The sequence below is a fragment of the Anser brachyrhynchus genome (genome assembly GCF_964034855.1).
Source record: "Anser brachyrhynchus genome assembly, chromosome: 20".
Classification (NCBI taxonomy): Eukaryota; Metazoa; Chordata; class Aves; order Anseriformes; family Anatidae; genus Anser; species Anser brachyrhynchus.
In genome coordinates this window covers 4611756-4635986 of record NC_137713.1, presented here as the reverse complement: position 1 = coordinate 4635986, position 24231 = coordinate 4611756, and the positions used below count along the sequence as shown (strand labels likewise).

General features: G+C 43.9%; 1 protein-coding gene and 2 long non-coding RNA genes across 7 annotated transcripts in view; 1 reads left to right on the top strand and 2 right to left on the bottom strand.

Moving 5' to 3' along the window:
- PIGL (phosphatidylinositol glycan anchor biosynthesis class L) overlaps positions 1 to 24231 on the top strand; it is a 62856-nt gene that overhangs the window by 15133 nt on the left and 23492 nt on the right. The gene's annotated exons all lie outside the window — the stretch shown is intronic.
- LOC308180879 lies at positions 1418 to 12409 on the bottom strand. Its single transcript, XR_013941225.1, has 2 exons — positions 11942 to 12409; positions 1418 to 1819 (listed from the first exon to the last, which is right to left on the bottom strand). It is a non-coding gene; the product is annotated as an uncharacterized lncRNA (long non-coding RNA).
- On the bottom strand, positions 14684 to 16124 carry LOC308180878. The gene is made up of 2 exons (XR_013941224.1): positions 15686 to 16124; positions 14684 to 15022 (listed from the first exon to the last, which is right to left on the bottom strand). It is a non-coding gene; the product is annotated as an uncharacterized lncRNA (long non-coding RNA).

The following is a 24231-nucleotide window of genomic DNA, read 5'->3' as shown; positions in this document are numbered from 1 at the left end:
CCAAGTGTTGCCTTTTAAGCATGACAAAGTATAACAACCTAATTATTTTGCCAGTGGAACAGTGCAGCGTGTTCTGCTAACAGACACTCTGGGGGACTAATGGAGAATGACAGGCGTTTCCTCCCTGCCCCTGAAAGGTTCACTGCTTTGATAATCCATACTGCGATGCCCAGCAGCATCTCTGCTAGTCGCTCCTTTTAACCTAGAGCTGCAAACGCCTTGCTGATAATTATAGGCAGGCTGGGGTCTCTTATCAGAGAAGAGAAAATGGTTAACTCTTTTCCTTAAAGAGTAGCAGTTACACCAAGTAGTCACAGTAAGTTAATCAAAGGGAGGAACAAGCAAAAAATTCTAGCACGGATTCGATTTAAGCTTTTGAATCTCTGCATTCCACCCAGCTTACTCAGGGAAAATGTATTCTGATTTATACTGGGAACACTCTTAAAAGCCTTCTTACAATAATGGACTGGGCGTTAACGCCTTGTTCACAAGAATTGTGTGGTTTCTTTCTGTGTTCTTATAATCTTAATTTAATTGTAGCTAAAGTACAAAACGCTGAGTGCCTCAGTTAAAACAGGGATGTGAGATCTGAGGCTATGACATGGTTTGGAAACCATGCAGTTGCATTTGCAATGGACGTGCATTTTCTGACTGTAAGATAGTTACTGTGCAGGAAAACAGAGGAAGGGGATTTGCAGCCTCTCTTGGTCAAACCTCCCCTTTGGGATTCAGTCTAGCGAAGGGCAATTCCCTCAATTCCTGTTTTTCCTAAAGGCCAGTACCCTGGGTGTACTCAGTAGCACTTGCAGCTAGTGTGTGTGTGTGTGTTCACACTTTAATTGGAGGTAATTGCAGTAACTTCCCTGGAATTGCCTCAGTCTCTGGGAGACGAGAAGTTTCAGCGTGTCCAAGGGCCTTATGACATTAAAAACAGTTGTTTTATTCCCATTCCCTTCATCTAACTTGGCTAGTTCAGACAGTCACAAGAAAAATTATGGAATAATCAATATCTGAGCCTTGGGAGCGAGGCCTTTATTAGGCTGGTTAAGCACAGAATGTTTCCAATTACAAGGCGTAGTGTCGAAGGCTGTTGGGCCACTTTAAATGCCACGATATGCTGTCTTGCTGAATGCCAGCAGTATAATCCTCATTTCTTCACTTCAGTTTCAAAATTCCCATTGAAGTCAGAGGGCATCTCCTACGCTGGCAGCTGGTAAAAGAACTTGGGAAGTAGTACGTACAGTGTCTGAGGGATGGGTGGGAAGCATCCCCTTCTATGACAGGCTCAAAGGGTTGAGTTGATGTGCTGCAGAAGGGCATCCTCAATATAGGGGGCTTAGGGACAGGATCGTGGCATGAAGGAAATTCCTGAGAATTTACACCCCCCTTAAAAATTTCAGGGCGTTCAGTGGGACTCTTTTTTTTTTTTTTTTTTTTTTTTTTTACTTAAGGAGATGGAGTCAGGACAGAAAAAAAGATTTTCTTTGTGGATGTCGCTTCTGGGTAATAAATCAAGATCGGTATTCCTATGAAAAATAAAAGACTTTAATCAAGATGAAAGTGAACAATGCTTAGACAGCAGACACTATAAAAACTCAGTGGAATTTTTGTGAGGATGCTTCTGTTTGTGTAGACTTACAAATTCTGTTTTTTATACAACATTTGTTTTGGGTCTACATCAACTCAGTTCTTCTGCATAGGTGGTAGAATGGGAGCTGTAGAAACTTGGACTTGTTTCTTTCTTTCCTGAGAGCAATCTTCTGGTCCATCAAAATCAGTAGGAGTTGGCCATTGACTTAAGTAGGACCAGAAATTGGCACTGAAACAGTCAACAAAAGAAGACAAAGACGTTTTTAAAAAAATGTTAGTATGGGGAAAGTTGGAAAAGCAATTGTACAATGGATGTTGTGTAAAATATGGTTTCTCTTAATGACCTTCCAGTTCAGATTGGCTCTGTTTACATACAAATCAAAAGCTGGTTTGTCTAACTGCCAACACAGCAAAACTCAGACTGCGATCTGAATATCCAGCTGTGTCTTTTGCCTCTGACATCCTCCCAGTAATAAAAGTTGTGTGTCTGGGATTTGGCTAGGGTTGCAGATGATGTGTGAGCCAGAATTGAATTCAGCCTGCTCTTCCTCTGCAAGACAATAGAAATTAAAACTTGTTTGTGTCAATAAAATAAGCATATACAACTCATAACCCCTCAGGGACCAGATATGATGAATAAAGATGCTCTTTTTCCATCACCACATTCCTAACCCTGACCGATGTTAGTAATGACTCAATGAGAACTCAGAATTTTGCCTTCCTCATTTCAAAGTTGGAGCAGAAACTTGTATGGTGTTTACTTGTGAAAACGCAGCAGCCAGAGAACAGACATAATTGCGACAACCTTTGCAGAGTTGTTTAATCCAGGTTCTCTGTCCTTTACTTGCAAACTACCTGAAGGGTACTGCATAGCTGCAGTGCACCATGTGAAGCGCTGTCTGCGCTCTGCAAGCCGTTCTCGTAACAGCTTCCCTGCAGCCTGACAAAGTGAAAGAGACAGTACCTTCACAGGTGGAAAGGCACTGCTAGCATGCCTGTTAGTTACCACTTGCCAGTCTTTTCTCCACTGGTATGCTAGTAAATGAGGCTGTCTTCTTACTTTCTAAAGCAGAGGCTCCCAAACTTTGCCTTACAGAGATTCCTATTTGGAAGCTCGTCAGGAACTCAGCTGCTGCGCCCTTTGTGGAACAGATACCCGTGGAGCATGTGGTGATGGAGGGGTTTCAGGTCCTGGGGTATTGTGTGCTGTCTGGATATTGGCGAAGCTATCTCACTTTGTAAAGGAGCAAGGCGTGATGAAACTGTACTTACTGCAGCGTTTCCTTGCTCGGAATGATGATGAAAGCCCTGGCTGCAGTAGAGCTCTGTTAGCAATTTCACTTGCAGGTTGCACTTTGCTACCTCGTTGTAAAAGACTGCTTGTAAAGCTATTTAGCAGTTAAGCATAGCATTTTTACCTCTGTTCTTTCTTTAATAAAAGCCAGTTTGACAGGCGATTGAAAGCTCCAGTTGACCATTTCAGTGTGAAGTAGTAAAGGTGTTCGCAGCAGTCTAGAATCTGAGGCTCCCCAAAAACTGCTGGCTGACTGCTGCTTTGCAGCAGCGTGATCCAGAGCTGCCTTTTGAAGCATCCTACCAGAGAATTCCCATCTGTATTTTCTTGGCTGAGTTTGTTGCGATATGCCCAGTTATTTTTGCATTCTGTGTCCATTCTGAAGTTCCCCCAGGCATCTCTTTAAATGAAGCATTGCATCACTGAGGAAGTGAAGCCATTAAAAGTGAATGCTTTCGCCAAACACTTGGAGCAAATTCAGTCAGCTCTCATCTACCAGAATGGACTTGTAAGTTGACAGTGCAGAATTTGGGAAGAACAATAGTCCTTTCTTGAGTGGTTTGATGGAGCAGCTTTTGAAAAAGCTCAGCTGTGCCGTTATTGTTTTGCCACATCATGAATGAAGGTTTTATCTTTGCATAAAGAGAATGTAGATGGGTTACCAAGCAGTGCTTAGAGCATGGAGTTTCACACTACAAAATCCTTTTGAAGGAAGAGAAATTTTAAGTTGCGTGTGTCTCGCTTTCATCCTCTAATAACCCTACCTTTTTGCAGAGCTGTGGGGATGGACCAGTTACTGTTTATATACTATTTTAATAGTGTCAAATGCTGTGTGAGTGTTAAAGCTCATTATTAGAGTTTTCCTTTCTAGCCAAAGGGTTAATTTCTTTTGCCAAAGAAGGAGATCAGATTTAGGTTTGGAATGGGAGGAGGGAGACAGAGGATTTTGTTCTGCAGGAAACTAGGTCAGCAGGTTTTTATTATCGTGCTCTACAGCCCAATGTGGTTTGCATTTAGGAATGAACTCAGTTGACATTGTGTATGGTTGATTTCCTCTTCCCAGAAAGCAGGCCTCAGACATCTCTCCATACATTATAGCTTTCCCAAATTGAAATCAAGAGAATATTTAGCCATAGAAACTCAAGCAATTGTGAGTTTCTTAGATTCGTTTTTAGAGCTGTCAGGAGTGCCTCAGGAGCACAGAATGAAGTCCAAGATATTTTAGAGAGGAAGAACAATAGGGCTGGAATCTTTTCAGTTACTGAGGCGCTTCAGAATCACAGAGGCCTTCATTGTTTTTAGACCCTATCCACTGATGATTGTTCTTCTAGTCTGTACCATTGTCTGGTTTTTGTTTGGACGGGGCCAGATTCCAATCTTTGTCCTGCTGAAGTAAATTTGGAGTAAAGCCCTTGTATTCTTTGAAGCTACTGCAGTGTGTGGCTGAGATCACAGTGTGACAGATAACAGGGAATTTTCAATTATAACTTTCAGATCATGACTGATAAAAGATTCGAATCATCCAGAATCTTTTTCAGATCTCCCAGCTTTCTTTACCTTCGAGATATACCTTCGAGAGTATTCTCTTCCTGGGTAGCTGAGAATAGATTTCAACGTTCTTTACTTCTGCTAATTGAAGACCAAATTGTAGCAGACATCATGCATGTTGGAGAACTCAGGCAGCCTCTCTCTGCAAATGAATTTGACTTTACTGAATAATCAAAATCCAAGTGCTTATAACTTCAAAAGCTGTACTTTGTCCTGGTCATAGGGCTCAGGTAAGATGGAGCTTAGGAAGGCTATTTGTAAAGTCTACAAAAATTTCTGAATAATAGGATTTAAGGATGAGCATCAACTTCCAGTTTTATATTCATGTTGTTTTATGGACTTTAATGTGATTGAAAGGCTTTTCAGCATAATAAAAACATCTAATTCTGTCCTGTTCTAGTCTTTATTCAGTTCTGGCATTGAGAAGCGCAGACATTTTTGCAAACCAAGTTTGGCTTTTAAAGCTGAACAAGGAAAATACAGGCAATACTGAGAAGAACAGACAGCAGTAGATTGCCAGCAGTTCCTGGAAATAATGGAGTTTCACAACCATTCCCTGCAGAGTGGGCATTTAGGGAGGAAAAATATCCTTGTGGCTTACATGGACAGAATAATGAAAATGCAAAGTCTGTTGAGAAAGTTTATTATGGTAAAATTTCAAGTGCCATTCTTGGGTTTAAACCGAAGAGCAGAATATCCAATGCCTCAAAATAATGACAGCATGGAAATAATACAGGTCAGAAAATTGCATACTGTCTCCCCTGAGCATGCTTTTAATGTTGTGCTAGGCTGGATGTTTTAGTTGTCCAGTGCCTTTGAATCTTTAAACACTTCTGGCTGCAATAAATACGCTCGTACAATCGTCTTTTGAAATGTGCAATGTTAAATGGGGGTGTAGAAAGTTCTGTAATACCATTGTGCTCTTACACTGTTGGCATCTGGGACTGAGAGCCAAGAAAGTGACAGCACACGTCAGACTTAGAGGCATACAGAGGACTTGTAGCAGGCAGACACGTACTCACAATAAAGATCTGAGCTGACACAGCATTTTGAATAGTGCCTTCTACATAATGAAGACAGAAAGAGCTGTAGGAGAATCTCCATAGCTTCATCCAGGGATGAAGAATTCCTTCATTCAACTTTGTAGCGACTCAGAAAATGTCACTAGGTTGCTGGAAGGCTTGGATTGTATTTCTTACTCTCTAAATTGAACTAAGTTGAATTAAACTCCTAGCTCAAGAAATGAGAGTTAGAAGTGACTTCCTGGACTGTTTATCTTGAATCCACTCCTGCACAGTCAGTGGTCTTCATCCTGCTGAGAACAGACTCTTAAAGCAATAGGCTGTGCAGCACCTGTGAACTTTTTCAGTACATCTTCCTCTGCACAGTGAAATAAGAGTTATGCACTTTTTTTTTTCCTTGCCTCACTTTGCACAGATATGATTGGTTATGGAAATGGGAAAGTACTACAGCCTTCAGGCTCAGAAGTAAAGAAAAATATTGAGTCTAGAACAGGAACATGGAGCTCATCAAAGAAAAACACTAACGCTTTTCAGATTGTGAGATTTATTTTGTTTCCTACACATGAGGAGGATGGATTGTTGATAGGAGTTTCTCAGATTAGGTCACTGTAAATCTTAGAGGAGGTAGGACTTAAGTTAATATCAGGCTCCTGAGCCACAGGAGTGGCTCAGTCTGAGCAGAACAATTCCAGTGGGACTTCTGTGCAAGGGCTAGATCCCTGGCATCCGGGCACTTTCCCTTCTTGTTGCCTTCCACAGAGAAACAAAATGTACTCCGTTTCCCACCTGTGAACTATTCCTGGAGCTTCTTCTCCTGTAGAAACTCTCCAGAACGTATGTTACGTCTCTTGAGGCTGTCAGTCACATGAAGCTTTTGGGATGTGACTCACACTAAAGACGGCTGGTCATTCTTGCTGTGAGTAACAAGCATAAAATCCTCCATATTTACAAAGGCTTTTTCTCCCCCCACTGAAAACGTCACAAATCATTAGCATACTGGAGCTATCACTGAAAATACAATAGCTTCTGGGTTGAAACATCAGCTGTTAATAGCACTCAGTAATACCAGGCGTATGAAAAATGTCTGCTGCTGTATGTAAGCGCTCTTTCAAATTAATAAACTGTAAAGTTTCGAGACAGAAAATGGAGTTGGTAATGCAGAAGAGCAGAGCATCTATGTCAGCGAATGAACAGATGCTTGCAGAAGACTGCAGGATAAACAGATGCCGAGTAATGCTGGTGCACAAAATAAGCCGTTTGTGCCCATTTGGGAGCTCTGCTGCAGAAAGGATGCAGCCTGCAAATTTAAGTAGGTTATGATGTTCTCTCCTATGGCGGGGGTTAGAGGCTAGTCCAGTTAACTGCAGAGTAGGTGCTCTGTGGAACAAACATGAGGGCACTGAACTAAAATTGTATTTTAGTGAGCAGTGGCTTCATACGTGTGTTTTATTGTTGTTGTTGTTCAATGTAATACTATCTTTCCCAATTAAACTAACTATTTAATGGTTAGAATATGATCTCTGAGCTATGAGGACAAACCTTGTTTATCCCTTTTGTGGGATAAAATATGTTTAGCCTTGCATTATTTGTAGTTATTATTCCTTCTTAGTGTTTTAACCAGTAATTAACCGTGTCCTTTGATAGCTGTTTACAGCTGGGAACAGGCTAAGAAGAATGGTGCTCTTTGTTCTGCAGTAAGGAGGGATCCATGCCAGGTAGCTATCCTGTATCTGTTTCCCAAGCCCAGGTAGCCATCTCCTGGGGCGATCCCTGTACCAGGACAGAGGGAGTAGCACTCTTAAACATGGCTGCTCACTGCTGAGCTTTTCTGGGAAGGAAAGGTGGCTGGTTGATTGCTTTCAACGAAAACTTATTGCATGCAAAAGGTGCCAGACTGAAAGTACTGGTGAACTGTAGATATAGGTCCCAGGCAGCGTTACTCCCCAGGGTGTAGCTCTTATACAATGGTGTGTGTTGGTATATTCTGTTGTTGCTTCAAATTGATTGCTTGTATCTGCAAGAAGATTACTGTCCAATGTGATGCAACTTTCGGCCTCTTTCCTTGGATGCCAGTAAGAGGATTAGTGAGAACAGGGCTAAAAATGTATTGTAGTTAAGGGAGATATATCCTTTCCTGTGCTGTGTCATCTCTTATTCCACCCTAACCCTTTGTGCGTTATGCTCAAAATGGTATTGCAGAGTGGAGCTGAAGCTCTGCAGACCCTCTGTACAGAGTCCTCATACAGCTTCTGCTCTGTTTAGCGCTCTCTGTATCTATCAGGAGGTAGGGAAGGACTTCTTGTTTCCATTGTCATATATCCTTATTCCAGGACGGATATGCTCTTGCAAGAGCAATCTGGAGCCATGCTCTGCCAGCACAGGATGTCGATCCACCCTTCTACACTGGCTCATTCTGTTGATACTTACTGTTTCCTTCACGGTATCCTTGCTGGGGCCTTCACCCAGCTCACAAGTGGTGTCTGGCTCCGCAGCAGTTACGATACCCGAGTGATCTCCAGCCAGTCTGGGCAGTTGGTCTTTCCCACTGACCTGTATTAGCTACAAATGTCTCCGGAGGTTTCCCAGTTCCACCATTCTGCTTTTGCTGTTTACAGCTACAGTAACTAAATCCTGACATTTATATCCAGCTTGTGCTTTGATTGCTGCAGCTCGGTGCCTGTTTGCACATGGGGCCTTCTGATAAGGCAGGCATTTGACCTTTCTATTCTTAACCCATTAACATTTAGAAGAGCTGCTCTCCTCACCTCTAGAGCCTGTGCTCCTCCCCCTAATATCCCCGTTCCTGCCAGATAAGATTACGCTTGGGTTATATATTGATCTAAGAACGGAGTGCCAAATGCAGCCTACACCAGTTCAAGGGCAAATACTGAATCCATATGGGTGAGTTCACGTGCTTCGGTTCAGTAGTGGAAAGGTAATGGCCAATGGCTCTTTTTGCCCTCTCAGCAGAACCTGCAGGCAGATCTGCAGGCAGATGCAGGGGTATCAGTTCTTTATCACGCCAGGCAAATGAACTTGATGGTTGCAGGAGGTACCTGTCCAATCTGCTGATGCTGCATCTTTGAGCTGTTTTCATCTGTACCCACAACTACTTAAACAGATGAAGGGGTTGAAGTAGTTATTACACACTCATTTGCTTGAGGCAGCGTGTTCAGTAACCTGAACATGGAAATGAGAGCCAAGATTCCTTTATTTTAAGCCAAGCCTGGCTCAGTGGATGCTTTGCGGTGTCACTTAACAAATCTCTTCACCTGTGCATGTGTATTTCTCAGTTTTCAAAAACCAAACCCAAAACCTGGGAACCTATCAGCAAACTAGTGAGTTACAAGTAGCAAAAACTATTCTGAGAAAGTGACTATATTGACAAATGTATATAACCATTTACAGTCAAATACAAAGTCATTCATTCATCTGTTAAAAGTTAGTCATTAAAGTATCTCCAGGTGAAGCTCCTGGGCATGCTGACTGTGTGAAGTGACACTGAAAAGCTCCTAGGGAATAACTGCAGGTAGGCAGTTAAACATCATCACCCAGGGCAAATCTGTAGCTCGAAATGTGAATGGGACTGTGTGAACAGGGGAGTGACAGGAGTCAGGAGATGTTATGGCCTCTTAACATATTGTTTGGGAGTCTCTTGTTCAGGTTCCTTATCTTGGTCTAAAGCCTATATTAAAAAAAAAAAAAAAGATGTTGATATTTGAAAAATAATTGGGAAACAGCCACCAGAATGATGACAGATGTGGAAAAGAGGCCCAATAATGGGATGTTTAAGGTGCTTGAGTTACCGTGTTGGGCACTTCTTACGTTATTGTTGGAAATTGCCTGTAAGGCACCCACTTTGGTAATGTCAGGGGCAGTCGCTGGCCATCTGAGCAGCCTAATTGGGAGAGACAAGGCAGAGGACCTGAAATGCTCCCTGCCAGTCTTTTGTCTGGTTTCAGAGATTCTGATTTACAGTGGCTGTTTTTCTTTCTTCCCCCCTCTTCTTCAAATGTTCCATGAAGTAAATTTTTTATCAGTGTCTTGGAGCAAAAGAAAATTCCATATTTTTGTGATAAGAGATGTCTGGGCAAGCCTTCAACTTAAAATCCTTTTTGGCTTATCCCGTGAACTGTACATGCTGAGATGTGAGTGTGTGATCCACTAGTTATGATTAAATACCGAAAGCGTGGACATAGGAAGCAATAAAGTATTATGGAGGGGAAGATTTGTCATTTTTGTGACTTTGTTTAAAGAAAGCCCAGATGTGGGAGTAGGTATCTACTGAATCAATCATTTTCTAAGCCACAGATGACCAGAAAATTAATTAAAAAGAAAAAAGGGAGAGATTAGGAAAGTAAACCTACAGAACTTAATGTTTAAACATGTAGCCCAGATTAGTTTGGCCTTAAAATGATCTTCATTAACAGTGATGTATTTGGGGATGTTTAACCCTCAGGATTTAAATTCAGGAGATATTCTTCTTCAATGGTTACAGACAGACTGGGAGACAGGATTACTTCAGTTTGCTTCTGCTGCCCAGTGAGTCATGTGAGACAAGTCCCTAAGCAAAGCCCCACTAAGGAGCAGGATTTTTGCCATTGGCTGCAGCAGTGCTAGGTTTTCTGTCCTCTCCAAGTCACGTTTTTGTCATACAGTGCCATGCATAATCTCTGCTATACCTCAAAAGGAGGATGAGGTGGCTGTGCCATGCATAATCTCTGCTATACCTCAAAAGGAGGATGAGGTGGCTGTTAAGACTTGGAGATCTCTCAATGAAAGGTTTGGCAGAGCAGCACGTTTCCATTAGAACGGTCTCTGTTCATCTCTTATTTAGCAGAACAGGCGGGAAGGGAGAGAGGGACAGAGGGACTGTCCTCCCCGAGATGAGGACAGGTACGTGCATGGGGGCGTGCCCCAGAATATTGCCACGTGGGGATAAGTGATGAGGGTCCCCGAGCAGTACTGCTGCATGAGCACGGCCCCGCGCGGGTGAATTATCCCTGCCTCTCGGCTGGGCGGACAGGTATGCGAGCTGCTCTGCGCTGATGCAGCAAGACTGCTTGTCTTGCAAGAATTAATGATGCCGTTAGCGTGCAGATCTCTGAATCTCTCTTCATTTCTCTGAATCTGATTCATTCTCTCTGAATCTCTTCAGCTTTTTATGTATTCTTTGTAGTCTTGTGTGTCTAAAGCAAGACAGGCTCAGGGGATGTTCATTTAGATACACTTCTGCTAGCAACAGGTGACGAAAAATAAAATACTTAAGAGTACTTAGACTGGCAAAACAGTACCAGGGTCAAGGTACTTTCTAACAACTCAATAGAAACTCCATATAATATTTTTTTTTCTGCCTGGCCCATTTACAGTCTTTGCCCTTGTCCCTAATCCATTTCAGAAGATGCTTTGCCATTCTGATTCAGAGGTTGCCCAGCAGGACATTTCCCTTAGTACACAAGGACAGCTGTGTTGACAGTCTCTCCTGCCTCGGGGCGTTACAGGCTCTCTGTAATCAGCTGAGATCTGTACATGCTTCAGTGCCTTAGCAGTGAACTGAAACAACCTTTGTCTGTTTGGGATGACAAGGGAAATGACCATGTTTCGAAATTTTGTCATAATTTTGTGAAATCCTCTAAAGGATATATAAATTGTAAAGCCAAATAGAGGTCCAGGCATTTGCTATATCAAAATTCATCATGCAGCATGCAAAATGAGGGATAGTGTGGTGCTAGAAAATTGCATAAACAAAATTCAGATGATTTGAAGTTAACTTTTAAAAATGTGTTGAGTAATTTTTATGTAGCACCTTGTCCCCTAGAGCCCTATCCAGTGTTATGGCTTTACAGCAGAACGTGTCTATTTTCTGAAATGTTTCTTTTTCTTCCTTTGTGCTGTGTGACAGAAATACATAATGCATGGGCTCTTTCTATTTGAGGAGTCTTAGGAGTTACTTGTAATAACAGTAGACGGAAATGAGATTTTTAAACTGCTGGTGCGCCATTCAAAATGCAGTTTGCATAGCAATAGCAGTGACCAAATCCCTGTTGAATACTTGCCAAGAGTATCCATCGGAGTGTTTTATTCATGCTGTGTGACAGTGCAGTTAACTCAAGCCTTGATACTATTTATTTCAATTTATAAAACATCTCCATTGAGCATTCCGTGTAATTATTACAAGGACAAGCAGCACTGTTTAGGGCCAATGGCCAGGCATACGATACCAATCCCTTGCAGAGCGCTGTCCTGCTGGTTCTCCTAGGAGAACAAGGCAGGCTTAAAAGCCAAACAGAAGCAGGTTCTGCTGTCCAGGTTCTTGCAAAAAAGCCCTTTATCCAGCTCCCTTGAGATCAGCTCAGGGAGCCATTATGTTTAGTGTCTCCAATGATCTCTACAGCTGCATTATTGTATATATAAGGACGGCCTTATAAAGTTAGCAGGTTTAAACCCACTTTAACTTAACAGGTAAAACATGCACTTCACATTGTACCTTGTAACTAACAGGCCATCAGCGGAGATCCTGGGGTTGTGACACAGCGAAAGTAGGTGTTTATCACCTGACTGCTTTTTGTGGAAGCCCTAGGGAGCCTGCAGGTAATAAAGATGTACAGATCAGTGTCACGTAGTACACAGGAAATGTTGATAAGTTACTTGGCTGAATGCTTAGGTAGGCCCAAGATTGTAAACGTGAGACGCGGAAGTTTGATAAAAGGCCTTTTAGTGGAGGAACCCACTTTAATTAGCTCTGCCATTTGTTGCAATGGTTTCCTTCTGCTTAGGATGCTTTAGTCAGCCCGATGGGGGTCAGTCTCACCCAGGTCAACCACAGCGTTGCCAGCACAGCTCAGTAAACTGGTCACCGCCCTTGAGCATTGCCAGCCACAGGCCTGAGCGTTGCCAGCGTTTGTGTGGCAACATGAGGAGGGCTCACCCTTCTCTAGGGAACCAAGTGTTCCAACCCAATGAAACGTCTCTCTGTAACAGTCCCAGTTCCTGCCTGGTAAGAGTTTCCTTATTGTATGCTGTTAGACTGGAAGGGGTGAGCGAAGGAGAGCCCTAGCCATCATAAAAAAGGGGAAAAATAAAGTCTAATCATATAAATCCCTGTCGTTCATTTCCTCTTAGAAGATCTGTGCTCTGTAATTATATTGCCAAGGAGGCCTTTCTTCTTTTGAGTTCATGTGAAAAGCTAAATGGCTTTATTCCCTTTGGCCTTAGTTCAATCAGTATACATGAAATTAAGAAGTTTTTCTGTTCTAGTGTAAGCTTGAAATAGAAATTGGTGGGCGCGGTACTTCAGATTAGAGCAGACTAATAAAAAAAATAAGTTCCTTAAAGGGACAGTTGCTAGGTTGGGAGTATGTTTAACATAACCCCACCACCAAATAGGAATTTTGTTTAAAAGAACCCAACCCACCACCAAAGAGTGCCAGCAATCCAGAATTCCCAACATAACACAGCTATGAATAGAACAAGATAGTCTGTGAGGAGGTAAGTAGTGCTGATAAATTGTTAGAAAACATATAGGTGTTTTCATTATTATGAATAAAACTGTATAAGAGATGCTCAGTATGTCAGAGTAGTGGGGTGGGATTTACTAGTTTGCTCATGGAGTATTGCTGTTGTTCTTGGGGGAGATATTAAAGCCAATTTTGAGCATTTGCACAATTTGTTTTGTAGGAAAAACGTGGCTGTTTTGCTGATGCAACACCAGCTTTTTTAAAAGAAGAAAACAGAACTTGTTGCAAATAGGAAGTGTATGTTTTTGTTTGCCACATACGTAATGCATATGAAATTTTGCAAATTTGTGATGGTGTTTTAAGATACACAACCTTAGTTTTATTGCACAACATATCAGGAACGTGAGAAATTATTGTTTGCTGGACATCTTTGAGTATTTTTCCTGCTGTAGCTTCTTTAATCAGATTTGATTAGAAGGAAGAAAAATATATTTGTGACTGCAGTGCAGGAAACTGAAATAGATTTTTAAAAGCTGAAATGGGGTTTGGATTCGGGCTGAAGATTTTGTTATCTGATCCTTCTGTACCAACTGAACCATTAAATGAAAACAGTTTGATTACAGTTCCATGCCAAGTCATGCCCCCCTTTAACAAGTCACATATTAACTATCTCATTCTGCCTGCCATGCTCCTTATGGAGTAGTTTCAATACTCTCTCATTTCAGTGTTGCAGTCAGGTTCTCTGCAATTAATATTTCTGTTGCAATCATTCAGCTGGTTACATAGCCTCCCCTCCATGCACATTTCTTATATTTTTTGTCACTGTAAGCTTAACAAATCTTGGCTGAGTTATGTGCCATTTTCTCTTCTTTAATTGTTAATATTTAACTGAGTTTTGCTAAAAGTATTAAGTATTTAGTCTGTTTTCAGATGAATGTTTTCCTGTAAGTCAGTTTTTAGGTCTTCTGAGCACTGAAATGTCTGGCAAATGATGTTTGAAAGGAGCAAAGCATGCTCGTTTTGGAGTACAAAATGGCAGGAAATAGAAGGGGGCAATTCACAATTTAAGTTGGATGTATTCTTCATTAAGTCCATTCGAGTTCATGTCATTACACGGCATCAGCAAGATTAGACCTTCGTACTAGAAGGAAGGGTCACATCTGTAATAAATTATGGTCTCTCATTTAAACAGTAGCATCATTATAAATATTTTCTTCCTGTATTTCTGTTTCACAAGCTAAAGATTCAGCATTTCTCTTATTCTCAAAAGTAGCCACATGAAGGGCTGCCAAGGCTGGTTTATCATTTGTCTTGGAAAAGATTGTATAATACTGCAAGATAAAACATTGGCAGGCGGAGGTTTGATCTGTGGGGAAGAGAGGTGAAGGGTTTGCAGAATTTGTGCTAATAGATTGAGGGTTGAATGGGAGTGCTACATGCAGAGCTCATCCATGAAAAGCAGCAAATTCAGCCAGCCATACCAGTAAGGGGCAGAGAAGTTTGTTGCAATGATCCTCATGCTGCAAAGATGAGACTGAGTCACCGACTCGCAGTATAAGATTCAAAGTTTTGCAGTGCTTTGATTTTTAGCCAGACCTAACAGATTTCCCTTCCTCAGTTTTTATGAACCAGTTATATTTAGATGTAGATATAACCGTGGATGAACATCTAGCTGTCAAAGGGAGTTCTTTATAGTGCTGATTCTGCAGAGTCCAGTCTTGCTATAATGAACTTGTCATCATAGCGAAGAAGAGAAATGCACACAACCTTCTACCGGGAACAAGATTTTATTGGAGAAATGCCCTAAAATACTGCATACAAGAGGTTATGTATACTACTCCTAACTAACAAGTACGTAAGAAAAAGTGGCCAAGGATATTGACAGAAGTAGTCATCCAGCGCTGTGTTCTCAGTGCAGTCCAGAGCACAGTTAGGTGATACAGACAGAGGTCAACACTTTGACCACTGGCAGGTTTTGAAGGGTTCTTCTAAGCAGCTCCTGTGATGTTGGTGGATAATTTGCAGCTGTCAACATGTGGCCGTTAAGGAATTTTCTGTGCAATCCAAGTGCCCAGGAATACCTGAGGTTCTGCAGAGCACCTATGAGAGGCCTGTTGAAAAATGAATTATTTGCCCCAGGCAGGCGAGTGTATTCCTGGAGTGAGTGTGGGTGTTGCAGCTCTGGGCTGCGGCCGTGTGCTCCGGGACTCACATGCTCCATTCCAGACTCTGTTCTCTTGCCTCAGGCTCTCAAGGGAGAGCTACCTGAGCTCTTTATTCGTTCATTATAAAATGTGGAGGTTATTATGTGCTTACTTCACCATGCCAGACTTCTAGGGGGGTTAGTTAATGAGTTCTTACTGTGCGGAAAGAAATGCTGCTGAAGTGGTAAAGTGTCAGTGCTCCTGTTCATGCAGTGGCGGCATGGCTGCAGGCTGGTCATCTGCAGCCTTTTGGTACGGGATTGTGCTGTAAGGTTCTAACAACCATTTTACAGGCATTTGTAGAGCACAGCCTCCCTGCCTCCCAGGTACTCCCTGTGCCCCCCGGTATGTGCAGCGCTGCAGAGGCCAGGGCTCAGAGGCTGCAGGATCACAGTTGGGCACCGGTAGTTTCATGCCCCCCCCCGTGCGACCCAGGTACGTGCAATTCGCAGCATGCGGTGCTCGACGAGGGTATTAAGTTCCCAGCTCCAGTTCATTATCCTCGCTCATCTGCTGCTCATTAAGAAAAAAAGATCCTGTTCTTTCTCTAAAGCTTATTGATTTCCTTACCACCCTCCTCCCCTCGCTGAGTGTCTTCATCGCGCTCAGCATCCAGCGGTGTTGGCAGAGGGAAGCTCCCCTCCCGCTGCGCCGCTTCCTTTCTCCCGGGCCCTTCGCAGGCAGCAGCTGGAGCGTGCAGCCCCTGCTCGCAAGAGTTAATCGTTTCAAGCCTTTGGCAATCTTGGCCTGGTCCTAGAAATCCTGCTGGCTGCAGAAGGCTGCCAGGAGCCTCCCATCATGTGAGCAGTGTAAACAGGCCGGAGCGCGGTGCCAGGCGAGTGGGAGGCTCGCTAGTGGGCCAAAGTTCAGCAGCTGCATCACGGCCCTGCGGCAGCGCTGGGCAGCGCCGGGGTTACTGCCGATCGCCGGAGCTGTTGCTATAGCAAAGCCATTGCATAACGCTCGCATTAAATCCGAGCGAGGAGGAGAGGAAGGCCACCCGATAAAGGTCGTCGCGTTGTACTCGTTTTGTGCATTGTTGCTGAGTCCCACTTAGCTGTTGCAAATCAAGTTCCAAGCATAGTTTCTGGCTGGGCTGCTGTGGAAGGCAGCGCAGCTATTCACCGGCTCCAGGGAATGAGCGGGACCTGGCCTGGAGCTTGCTCATGTAATCGTTTAATTGGGGCATTCACATGAATGGGGCTGGCAAGACAGTGCCTGCAGAGGATCGTTTGCATGAGTAGAAACTTTGCATGTCAGTAAAGTTTGTGGGATCAAGCTCGCAGTTGAGAGAGATGTTTAACTTCTAGATACAAGTTGTCTTATAAAAGGAAGTGATTTGATGATTATAACAAAATTGGCACCTAGCTAGAGAGCTCAGGGCATCAGAACCTCGGCGTTATAAAGGGTGGCTAAGCCGTGCTTTCAAGAAATAGTGCTCCTTTCTCATTACTTAGGTCAAATGGATTGCAGGAGATGGTTGTTGTGGGAGTTTGGGGATTTGGGAAACCTCTCTTTGGATGGAATTGGTACTGGGAAGCTGAAATGTGACATGGGAAGCTGCGTTTGGAATTAGGCCATCATCCTGTTGAGATCTCTGCTGAAGTTGCATCTGCATTTACGTGAGTTTTGGCATGAGAAATAAATGTCCACAAAGTGACTATTCTGCACTTTCTTTTCCTAGATGATTAATTGAAATGGCTGAGGGATTGACTTGGCTACAGGCTTTTTCCGAAGGTTTTTGACAGCATTTGCGTGTTACATGAAGTTGACCAAGGCCCGTATCTTTGGTAGAGGCAGTTATACTTCTGCCTTTTCTTCTCTTTGGGGCTCTGGCTCACGTCATTAAGTCAGCAGCAACATTCTGTATGACTTACCTGGGGCAGGATCGGAACTGCGGTTCTTTCCTGTACAGTATGATGTATTTATTATTCCAAGATTGGCTATTGTTGTTACCATGAAGTGGCACGTACAGGTTGTGGTATTTCAGTCATTTGCCTCTGAAGGATTTTGCTGGCTGTTGTGAGAGACTTTCTGTTCCTTGCCCATGGGTTTGTACCCTTTCCGCTGGGCACATTACGATGTGTGTTGGGAACTTCAAGTGCCAGTACTGTAGTAAAATCCTAGCTAGGGAGAACACACTGCCTTCCCGTTCCACCTATCCGCTTCCTGCATCTCTGCCAGGAGAGTGAGCCCTCCTGCCCTGCCTTCTGAAACTGGGCATCTGTCCTTGAACCAGTGGTGCCAGAACTGGGGAAGACAATTCTTGGTGGTGGGAGACAGCTTCTCTGTGCATGGATTAATGTGCTATGTCCCAAGCTGTGCCATGCTGCTCTGTTCTTCTTTCAAAGCATTTTGCAAAACAAAAGAAATGAGTAAGGGAAGAGTGAAGTCCTGTGGTCTGCTCCTCAGAGTCCTAATTTTGTTGGTGATTTGTATTTCAAATTTAAAACATAAGTTTTAATTGTAGGGTTGCCTGGCTTTTTGTTCTCACTCGGGACAGCTTAGACTGTCAGGCCCCAGATTAATTCCTAGGCACTATGGTGAAGCCAGTATTAATAATGAGGAAGTGAGCACTGCTGTGAGCTGTTCCGGGAGCTGCCTGATCACTCCATCTAGGCCTTACGATGCTCATTTCTTACAGTACAGTTGGTGATTTTGGAGAGATGCGGTCCATGTTCTTCCCCATTACTGTCAGAAATACCAGAGTAGCACAGACATGCTGAAGTAGTCAACAATTGGGTCCAAGAGCTAGGTATTGATGAGGCAAGTCCATCATTTTTTGGTTTCAGATCAGTTTATCCCCCGTCTGGGAGCTGACACAGACAAGAGCAGATTGTTGTGGGAATGTGCAGCAAAATTGCCAAAGGCTACCAACTGCTGTAGTCCATGCGTGCTGCTCAAGCTCTCCACTCAGTGTTTCCATCACGCGTCATCTTGGCCATAGGAAGGTGTAGAACTGAAGTGCTGTTTCGGGTATGCCTTTGCCCAGCAGTTGTGCTCCAGCATGCCAGATAATTGAGTGTCTGAAGATGTTTCTTTTATTGGAAGGCTGCAGATGAGATTGCCAGATAACGCTGATAGATGTTATTTGTCAGCCACTTGGGACAAATGCCAGAAACGCACTTTACCACCAGACACAAAAATGCTGGAGACTTCTTGTTTTCCTGGCACTTTTTTGTGAACTAGCTAGGAACTTCAGTGGTCTACTTTCCTGTGTACCTCTCTGAGATGTAAATGGGTTTGGTTTGATTTCACACTGCGCTATTGTCTGCTGCCCAAACCACATTTCAGTGGGCCAGAGGAAGAAGTGCTGACTCATAATTCAGCATGGCAGCCCCAAACCTCCCGAGACTACTAAGTTTGGCTTCTGACAGATATTTTCAGTGAACTCTATAATGGCCTGCAACAGATCACGCAGAAGTCCAGCTTCTATGAACTGAAAGGGAGGCTTCTTGCCCAGCACTTGGCGAGTCGCTGCTGGTGAGTCTGCGGTGCTGCAGAAACACGTTAAATGGTGCGTGGCTGAAAACAGGCCAGTGGTGTGGCACCTCTGGGCCCCACTCAGTCCAGGTGCACACAGTATATTCTGGTCACATCACGGCTGTCAGGGAAAAAGGGCTGTAAATGGCCTTGGCATGGCATGTAGTGGGTGTGCAAAATGAATGCAACTCATACTCGAAAGAAAGTTGGGAACGTAGCTGAAAACAGCACCCAGCTTGAGGGTGAAAGGTATGGGAGAGGACCTGCTATATTTTTCCATAATTGAGTTTTCATTAGGGACTTAAAAAAAAAACTTGAAACTTAAAAAACTTGATTGTTTTGTTACTACCAGTCTCACCAGGGTTCCTGACACACGCCGTGGCACTGCATGGTTCTTGCAAAACATCCACTGCAGATTTCTGCTTAAATTGAAGCTGGGGCTTCTCAGCGTGGATTGAAGCAGCTGAACTAGAGGCCTCTCCTTTCACTGGCAGCTGAATTCAAAGCTGTGCATGACACCGAGGTATGTGGTGCTCATTGCCATGGGCAGTTGATCGATCAGTAGCGATGACCACACAGTCCCTGAGCACATTCCAGCAGCACAGTTATAACATCAGTGTCACACCCGAGTGCGACACTTGCACGAGACTCCCAAGTCATGTTTCTCCTCTTGCCGCATGTTTGCAGCGCAGTGTTGGTGGCTCTCTCAGGAGCCAGAGATGAGATTTGCTGGGTGAGACCGAGGATCTAACAAGGAGTCGGAGATGTATGCTGGGAATCTGTTCCTTAGCTGCAGCGCTGCGTGGTGACACCTTGCTACTACATGACCAGAGCAAGGCGCCCAGCAGGTGACACACCCAAATCCCCGCCACGTGCCTTGGCGAGCAGGGTCTCCATTGTTGGGATAACACTTGGCCCAGATGTCTCAGCTTTATTACGTCCACTGGAGTGTCTGGGGTATTTTAAACTTTAAATATTGCTGTGTTTCTGCTAGAAAGGATATGTTCCAGGGAGTATTCCTGGTATTTGCAGCTGAGAGCAAAGTGATTTGTGATGACATCTGATTTGAGAGTTCGTTCTCTGTTTGGCGCCAGCCCCTAAGGAAGTGCTGACTGCTCCAGAAGACATTACCCTTGTTGCAGAGTTCCTCTGCGCCACAGGGGCAGAGCTGTTCACTGGCTCTACATTTTGGAGCTTTTTGCGGACTTTCATATGTTGTGGGCCATAACACTTTTCTTCGAAGGACCTCAAATTGCTTTACATAGGTTTGAACAAATAATTATTTCTATTTCACAGGCGTGACAAGTAGAAGATAGGAAAGCTGCGACTAAATCAGTGATCAGCTCAGGTTTAGTTGCGCTGAGTTTTGTTTCCTGCCTTACACAGCTGGGCCTGATGGCACCTGTAAACGGGGTTTTAAAAGTTACTTTTTTAAACTAGCTTTAGCCACTGTAGTTTCTATGCATTTCTGTTCTTGAAAGGTACCATCAATTGTTTTTGTTTAAAGACACTGAATATGAACTTGTTCCTACAGAGCTTTGTGCTGTAATTTATCAACAGGGCACTGAGGCACAGACGTCAAATGAATACCAGATTTCAAATCATGATAAGCAATTGTGTCATCTCTGTGAATAGACATTAAACTCTGCTGAGAAATCATCAATAATTCATTACAAAAATAAATGAGTACAGGGACATTTGGATGGGTCTTGCAAACAAGCGGTCCTGTGTTCTGTAATAATTCCTTGGAATTTAAACCCAAAGGATGCTTATTTTCCTCACAAGGGGGATCGGAGAGGCAGGCGCTGGTCTCTTCTCTCTGGTGACCAGCAGTAGGACCTGAGGGAGCGGCATGGACCTGCGACAGGACAGGTTCAGGCTGGGAAAAGGTTCCTTACTGGGTGAAGAAGGGTGGTCGGGCACTGCCACATGCTCCCTAGGGCAGAGGTCACGGCACCGAGCCTGACGGGATTCAAGAAGTAGACATGGGGTCTGATTTTTGGGTTGTCCCATGTGGAGCCAGGGGTAGGACTCCGTGATCCTTGGGGTCCCCTCCAACTTGGAATATTCTGTGATATGGTTCTATGGTTATTTCTCAAACAAACATGTGATCGTGCCCACGTCAAAAAGTTCGTTCCCTAGAGCCCTAATTACCTGTTACTTCTGGGGAGGTCCGGAGGGACGTGGAGCACCGTCCGACGGAGCTGCGCTGTGTTTTTACGTAGCTCAGTGGAGAAGCGCGTACTGCTTGCCTGCACGCCCGAGGAAGCTGAATGAAGTGCTCTCGTTGTCTACTTTCCCTTTATGCATGACTTTTGCCTGCTATGGCCACATTAGTGAGGTCAGCACTTACTTGTCTTGTAGGCATCTAAACTTACTTAACTTACCTTTGAAATTTGAGTAAAGTAGGCCCAAAATTATACATTACAGAAGTTAAGAATGGGAAAAAAGGAATATGTCTGTTCTGCTTTTTTTTCTTTGCTTTTCTGAAATATTCAAAATGCATTGAATTTCTAAATATTGTAGTCAGTGACATTTTTCCACGTCCTTTGTCCTCTACCTACACAAAAACTTGAGATTCTTACTTCCATTCTTAAAAGACAAATCTCAGAATAATTTGGGTTTCCTTACTATGGGGAAAGGGAGGAAGCTGCCAGTGTAAAAACTGCACCATGGGCTTCTCTGTCTTAGGTGGCTTTAATTTGATCATTTGACAATTAGCACCCCGCTTTATTCCCTCTCCTAAATTGTAGATGGTTACATTCCAACAGGCACACAGCATCTTTCCTCTGTTCAGCACAATGGTGTGAGATGCTGCTCGTTTGTCTAAGTGGGATTGTTTCATTTGTATCCGAGATGTACATGCAGCCTAACAGCAGTGCCTCCCTCCTGTCTGTAACTGTCCATTGTCGGAAGAGAAATTTATAAATAGTTATTGAAGGAGGGATTTAGAGGCTCTGCTTCAAGACCTAGGGCTAGTGTGTCTTAACTTATCTTAGCATAATCTCAAAAATAAAAGTTCTCTGCTCTACTTTAGGGAGCATGAAATAATTTCTGTTTACTCGTTTTTTTCAATTACTTTGATGCTATGATATAAAGGTCACTGATTGCCTCTAGTCATCACATGGCTTTTTCACTAATTGTGCACTCACGTCATTTTGTTCTGTGGGATCTTTTGCTTTTTGATCCAGTTTCAATTGCCCAGATGTTCATTTTATACAGTTAACTTTATACAAAGGGCATCCTTTGTTCCAGCAAACACATTGCGGTCATTGTTCTCAGCTGGGAACCTATTGCACAGCACTTCACCTGTTTCCTATGTAATCCGCCATCCATCTCCTGACCTTTGTGCTGGTTTAATGTAAAATCGTTCAGTGGGGAGAGGAGGGCTAAGGAGAAATTATGCAAAAATGTTTCCTGGTCCCCAGCCTTGGATTGATTAAGGTCATGCTGCAGGATAAAAAGGGGATAAGAAATAGGAAAGCTCTTTCATCTTGACCCTTTCAGTGTGTAGCGGAATAGAAAATCTTGTTAGTACCTTGAAAGATCTGCTGTGGTGTTTCATAATGTATTAATGTAGAACTAGGTGCCACCTAGAAGGAACCTTATAGAGTTGTAACCTACAAAGGTTTCATGTCAAGGCAGAGATGGTGCTTGCCAGTCCCCACCAGGGTAAACGTCGCCCACACAGCTTCCGAGTGCACCCAGGGGCCTGAAGGTTGCCCGATTCAACGTGTTGCAGGACGGACAGATCTCTGACTGTAAGTGTCCCGTATAGGACAGCCCATTCGCTCCGTGTCAAGGCACGTGGACTTCACGTAGACTGCTCATTTCACTTAACCTTTAGGGTAGTCATGAGAGATTAGTTCATGAGCAGAATAAATTCCGTGGAAGGCTTTGAAAGAAGATTGTATAAATGCAATGACTGTTGCTAGAAGACCTGTGGAAGATAAGCAGTGGAAAATTGGACAGGGAGTGAGCAGTATATCATGTAAGAAAGTTGTCACTTGGCAATGTATCTCTGTGAAGGTTTTTAAATCTCTGTCTTGGCCAAAAGAAGCCTTCCCAATGACAGGAATCTAGCTGTCTTCAGCCTAAACATTCCTAGAAAGATGACCCGACGAATCGTCTGGGCTACTGGCAGGGGCAGCATCACTGGCAACATGCGCAGTGTTTTAATGGCCAAGGCTGAGGCAGAAGATGAGCTACGCTCCCCAGCAGGCAAGGGGAGGAGGCCTGGAGAGGAGCTGGCATCAAGCAACGATTTTTTACGTTTCTTTCATTCAGCCAGCTGTAAGACTGCTGGGCAAGATCTGCACAAGGTTGAATTTTGGTTTAACTTGCTGATAGGATTTGCTGTGGCTCCCCACTGTGGTGTTCTTCCTATGCAGACCCTGGGGAGGGGAACTGCAGATACCAGCATCTGCTCTGCCTGCTGAGCTTGGCAAGGAGGAGAGAAAGGAGGTGAGAGGGAGGAAACCAGGGGGTCCCGTGGGGTTCTCACCGCACGGTGAGAACCGCATGGTGGTGTTACCTAGGGTGGATCAATGGAAAGCTAGAGTATTCTTGTTTTCAGAAGCACAATGTTTCCTGTGACTGGGTCTGCTGAAGTCAGTGAGCAGAGACAGACACTACTCCATGCTGCAGAAGCTGCAGCTTCATAATTCTCCATTTCTCTCTCCCTATAGTCTGTAGATCCCTTGGCAAAGCTGTCAGTTCCCTGTGCTGTGCACAACATGCCTTCCACTGAAAACAGCTGGAAAAATGCAACATTTCTGGAGAGAAACCTAATGAAATCATTAAAAATATTTTTGCCTCTTCCATGCATCTCCCTATTTTTCCCAGGTCAACACAGGCTGGATCCAAGCAGCCGCCTGCATTCACTGTCACTCATGTGGAATCCCATAAACATCGCTCCCAGGCCATAAGCGTTTGGTGGAAATGAAGCCAAGTGACCAAACCTCTGTACCCTTCCCACCAGCACCCCCAGCAGCGTGACCTGGGAGGCCTTCCCATGCAGGATTTATATCTCGGTCTGTCTCGGTGACTGACAGCAGCAACAAGGAGCTCTCTGGGGCAGAGGACGGGGAGGGGGAGCGTGGGGAATGCTGTCTCCTGGGACAAGCTCCAGTCTGCTCCAGGGAATGTGCTAGTTTTCACTCCTTTGTAGTCCTTTATCTCAGCCCTTCGACCTTCAGCTCTGAAGCATTATCTGCCTTAGCCAGAAAGGCAGACTGTGGAATTAACCATTGAAATGCTGAATGTTTCTGATACTAAGTCCTGAAACTATATGCATTACGGATGCAACTTATTTGAATAGTTCAGGAAACCAGTGGACTTCTCGGGTTTGGCGAGCACTGATTCAGAATATTAGGAAAAAATATTTCTGCTGAATAGGTGAGTTGTGAAGTACAACAGTTTTCAAACTTTGTATGCACCTACAAAGTTCCCAGAGCATGCAGAGACCTCCTGTAAGAACATCTGTGTGCATTGCCATACGGTGTATGTGAACTTGATTGTCTTTGTCACCTTTTTGTCCTTAGCTGGGCTCCATTATTGATCTCCAGAGCACAGGCAGGAAGCCATTGGTCTCTTGCTTTCTGTGGGGTCCCTACTATCATGGTAACGCCTAA